The 5903-nt window shown below is 38.1% G+C and overlaps 1 pseudogene; it reads left to right on the forward strand.

Moving 5' to 3' along the window:
* The first annotated feature begins 791 nt into the window (after positions 1 to 791).
* Positions 792 to 909, forward strand: LOC124596802 (annotated as a pseudogene).
* Positions 910 to 5903: the final 4994 nt, after the last annotated feature.

Genomic DNA, 5903 nt, shown 5'->3' on the forward strand with positions numbered 1-5903 from the left:
TCAGTCAACCCTCGTAATCAGCATTTGAACCATGTTGAGGTGCAGGTTCAAGGTCAACATTGATATCATGGTGCAACACCACCTACCAGTAAAATGCATCTGTGGCTCTTTTTGTCACTATAAATGGAAGGTAATGGATCAGTGTGACCTGAGTAGATGTCCAGGATGTCTCACAGACATATGTGCGAACTGTACCATCAAATCAGTGAATCTGAAAGAGGGCACATTATTAGCGAGAGAATGTGATGTATCCATCTGGGAAATTGCTGCTAATGTGGGGCAAAGTGTTTCGGCAGTGCAACAGATGTGTGCAGAATGGTTCACAGAATGTCGTAGAACACAACAAGTTGGGTCAGGTTGCACCACCCAGATGATCCCCCAACAAGATTGACACTTCATACGAGTGGCACTGCAGGACAGATCTGTGTCTGTCTGAGCTCTATCACAACAGTCAAACAATGTAACACATCATACACCATCAAGTGTGACAGTTCATTGCCATTTATTATGGCATGGGTTGCATGCACGTCATCTACTTACCTGCCTACCTTTAACGAATGGGCAGAAACACAGACAGGGGAAGCGGAATCACAGTGACTACATTTGCACAAGACATACAGTACCAACTCAAGGTTTTATGGTGTGGTGTGCTATTGGGTACAGCCGCAAATCACAGTTGGTGCATGTCCAGGGCATGTGCCCATTGTGAAAAACGTCCTGTGACCCATAGCCATATCCTTTCTGCACAACATCCCAGGTGCCATTTTTCGCCAAGGGATTGCACGACCACGGCCAATGGTCTTGCCGCAGTGGTAACACCAGTTCCCATCAGATCACCAATGTTAAGCACTGTCGGGCTAGGATAGCACTTGGATGGGTGACCATCAGGTCTGCCGAGCACTGTTGGCAAGCAGGATGCACTCAGCCCTTGTGAGGCAAACTGAGGAGCTACTTGATTGAGAAGTAGCGGCTCATGTCTTGGAAACTGACATACAGCAGGGAGGGTGGTGTGCTGACCACATGCCCCTCCATATCTGCATCCAGTGATGCCTATGGGCTGAGGATGACACGGCGGCTGGTCGGTACTGTTGGGCCTTCATGGCCTGTTTGGGAGGAGTTTTAGCGTTTTTTATTGCACAACCACATATTGCTGCATGAAGATGTGCCTTCTTGGTGTCACAGGATCTCAGTCTTTTGCTCTGGACTGCCAGATCACCAGACTTGTTGACAATCGAAAATATTTGGGATATGGTGAAACAATGAGTGCAGTGCTGTGACCCAATGCCAACCACCACAGATGAACTTTGGAACCAGGTGACTGCAGCATGGATTGTTATACCGCAGGACACCATTTGTGCCTTATACATGTAATAGCCATCACATGTGGAACAAGGTATCAGGGCTCATGGCAGACCTTGTGCTTCCCAGGTAATGGGACACATGCTAAACCAAGGTGACTGAAATGCTAATCATTTCTGCTGAACATACTAATGTACATGTTCTGTGAATATGAGCATTCTATCTCTAGTCATTTTATTTTTTTCTGAACACGAGTGTATGCAGCAACAAATTATCAAAAACTGTAATTATATCTGTCATACCTCATAGGTGCTGTCAAAATTCTGATGGGGATTTTTGTCTCCCTCTTTCTTTTGATAAAGCATTTTTCTTTGCCTTTGGGCCCGCATCTCGTGGTCGTGCGGTAGCGTTCTCGCTTCCCACGCCCGGGTTCCCGGGTTCGATTCCCGGCGGGGTCAGGGATTTTCTCTGCCTCGTGATGGCTGGGTGTTGTGTGCTGTCCTTAGGTTAGTTAGGTTTAAGTAGTTCTAAGTTCTAGGGGACTGATGACCATAGATGTTAAGTCCCATAGTGCTCAGAGCCATTTGAACCATTTTTTTTTGCCTTTGGTCTGTGGGTTTGGTGCAGCAAGCAATTAATTCAGCTTTCATAGCAAGGTAAGCTTGATGGAATATGGCGGGTGTCTGATGATGTCTGACATCAGTGTTATCTGGTCTAAATTGCTGATCATTAGGATAAATTGTTCATAATGATTTGTAACTTGTTGGTGCACAAAATATTTTCCAACACAGCGAATCAAATTTGTAGTTGGTTGAGCATAAACAATGGGGCCCATAACAGCAAATATGATGTGAAAGAACCTCTTGAAACCACAAAAGGGAATTCATTGCTCCTGGGTGTGATCACGATGTGGAACAAATCACTGGAACACTCAGATTTTCAAATGTGGTTTAACACCACGTCATGGCATAGTGCAAAGATGAAATGCACAGCAGCGTGTGGTTGGAATTGTTGTCTGCATTTGTTGAACTGCCACAGGGTTGTGTATAGTTTTAGGATTCCATTTTTTTCTATGCACTGCGTCCACTTTGCATTGCAGGAACAGAGAGCTCCAAATCCAGGATTTAATTGTAAATTTCTTGAATCTTTTTCATGATGGAGTGCAATTGCTTGTGAGTGTGTACCACTGCTGTGATGCCATATTTAACTGTCCACAAAAGGGACTGTCCACACTTATGCCCATTTTTTTCAATATTGGGGCTACCAGTTTTATACATATGGCTCACAACCGCATAAAATAATATACTGCAAATACACATCAATAAATGAACATAGACAACTTCACACTGAGAGCTACTTTATTAAACATACCTCTTGTAGCAGAGATAACAGATGGCAGCTGGTTGCTGGATCAGTCATCCCAAAGTATCCAGCTAATTCTGCATAACTTTTTTTATAATCTCTCTGACTGCTTTTGATATGTTCTCACTATATTCCCACCCTCATAACCCAGCTGTTTCTATGTCAGAAAAAGGTGTGATATATGCATGAAACTGCTGTGCACACATTTGCAAAAACAGGTTCTGTGCTTCATTTGTTTACATTATAGAGACTGAAATTTGGTTTTTTATGAACAGACTCTTTTCTGCATATATCATATTTTTAATATGAATTTTATGTTTACTCTGTCCTCTGTAGATAGTTGATTCTATTCTATAATTTTATTGTCCATGAAGTAAGCTGTAACCATCACTTCTGTCATAGATTGTCTAAATATTTTGCTGGGCTCATTAACCATGTCTTCTATCAACATTAATTGCATGACATCTACTTTAATTTTTGGTTGACATATATTAAAACTTTCATCAAAAACTCTTTATTACAGTTTCTGTACATTCTTCAACACTAAAATGCTTAATTTAGTATGCAGTTATCTACAATGAAGTGTGTGTGTTTTTTAAATGTAATATTGAAACTTCTTTGTGAATAGGTACTACATATTCATCAGAAGTGATGGAATTACTCAGTTGGGTCCAAATCCACTGGAGCTTCTTGTTCCACTGAAACATGATTTGTGGCTGGCTATTATGTTTACTTTATTTGCCTATACCATTGTCATGGGAGGTATATTTTATCTACAGAGGAAACCATTATGTGATGCTATCTTTTCAGTCATTGTAGCATTTGTTCAGAAATATGGTGAGAACTATTTATGAACTATTACTTGCTCTACGTTTCATTTCAATATTCATATGTATTGACTTCTGCAATATGAATTATGCAGAACATTAGTATTCACTATGCTGAGTGGAATTTGCTGTGTAATCAGTTACTACAATCAGAAATATTCATTAAAACATTTCACAGGTGGATGGGAAAAGGAGCAGAAAGAACTACAAGAGGAATTATTTTTGATTACTTCATTTTTCCACAAAGTTAGCTCTCCTTCTTCATGCATAATTTAAAAAAAATTGAGATATCTATTTTGTTTTGAGTGCATCCATTGGTCACACCAAATTTTTGCTACATTTGATGAATTTTATTTCATCGCAAGAAAAAAAATAGAAAAAGGGAATCAGAAACACACAGAAAAAAGAGATGAATGAAAGGAAAAGAAAAGAAACTGAAGATAAAAAAGGAAGTATGATAAATTTTCAGACATATTTGTGGATCAATCTTAGTTCTTCTTTCAGTATTTTGCCTCAAAAATGACTTGGTAAGCTTTCAGCCAAAATACAGTCAGAATAATTAATGGTGATCTGGCTTCTTTTCCTGAAACACATTTAACACTCAATTCCTGGAAAAATTTAAAGTATCATAAGGAAAAATGTAGGAGTCAGCAGATAAAATATGCAAATAAACAAGTGTCAGTTTTATTTTATATTCTTAAAAAAATTGATATAGGCCTACTGATGTTTTTCCAAGAAAATAATGCTTAACATTGCTTTGATTTATATGCTTTTGATTCACAACAGATGAAACTACTAGTTACCACCACAGGATCACATCAGAACAATGCCTACGATTTGCAGCTTATATCACAGGGTCTGTCTTGCTATCAGCGTATTCTGCAGGGATTATCTCCATACTTACTGTCAGTGAGCAAAAGCTACCATTTCAGAATTTTGCTGAAATTGAACAGGATGGTTCATATATGCTGAGCGTCACTGGAAACTCCTTCGAGTATGATTTTTTTAAGGTAATTATTTCCCTCGAATACGTATGTGTGCACTACACAATTATTTTCCTACTCTTGATGTGACAACTGTTCATGTAAAATATAAAAGTCTGATATGAATATAATCAAAGAGTCATTATACTGTACACTAAAACAACAAATCTTGTTTAATAATTTAATTGGATAGATAAAAAAATCTACTCATCAGATGGCAGCAGAAAACACATATAAAAGAAAGTTATAATCAGGCAAGCTTACGGAGTCTGTAGCTCCTTCTTTAGACAGAAGGGCTGAAGGAGAAGGAAGAGGGGTGAAGGAAAAGGACAGGAGAGTTCTAGGAAAAGGGGTAGATTTTGGGAAAGTCAAGGGAGACTTACCAGATGGGATGAGAAGGAGAGAGTCTTTCCTTCTCACCTCATCTGGTAAGTCTCCCTTGACCTGCAGTTCTGGGTGACTTTCCTGAAATCTACCCCTTTTTCTGGACCTCTCCTGTCCTTTTCCTTCACCCTCTTTCTTCCCCTTCAACCCGTCTGCCCGAAGAAGTGCCACAGGCTCTGAAAGCTTGCCTGATTATAACTTTCTTTTATGTCCCTATTCTGCAACCACTTGGCAAGTAGAATTTTTATACATCCAGTTAAATTATCTTGTCAAAAATTGATTGTTTTTCTTGTTGTAAACCAATCTTGTCTGAAATTTTGAGAATATTTTCTTGCATGTTTAAGGAAGTTTACTTTTGGTTCAAATAGTAGGGTGTTTTTCCTTTCCTCAATCACTTCAACATCTTAATTTCCTTCAAAGATGCATGCAATGTAGCATCTCTTTGTGTTGATACTATTACAATTCCAGCATTTTTACTTCCCTTTATTTACATTTTACTGCTTTTATAAAAAGAAATAAAGAACCTTCTATATTTCATTTCTTATTTACTCATGACTACAGATGAAATTATTAGACTTTATTATATCATACATATCTGTCTGATATTGTTAGATATTTCTAATGACTGAAAAAAATAAAATTATTAGTATAATTTTTCATGCAATAGTATGCATATTACTGTGTAGTCAGATTTTTTCTTTTTAGTCTACTGAATATTCTCCTTTAATTAATCACATGACACTCAGTGCATACGTGTAAGTCTACAAAATCCCCAGTGTTCAATGAACATTCATTCCTAGGACTTTTTCTGTCACTTATCAATTATTTCACCTCTGGCAATAATTTACTAATATAAAAAATGTTGTGCAAACTTATCTTTGGTTTGAGGATGGTTTTTAATTACTGAAACATATATGCAGCTGACAAAAATAAAATATATTATTTATCATTTTATTTGCAGCTGTCACAGCAAAAGCTCCTGCAAAAGTTGTTCAGTAAACAAATGGACATTCATAATCCACCAAGAACAAAACCTGAAGGTCTATCT

This window comes from Schistocerca americana, chromosome 2 (assembly GCF_021461395.2).
Source record: "Schistocerca americana isolate TAMUIC-IGC-003095 chromosome 2, iqSchAmer2.1, whole genome shotgun sequence".
Taxonomy (NCBI): domain Eukaryota; kingdom Metazoa; phylum Arthropoda; class Insecta; order Orthoptera; family Acrididae; genus Schistocerca; species Schistocerca americana.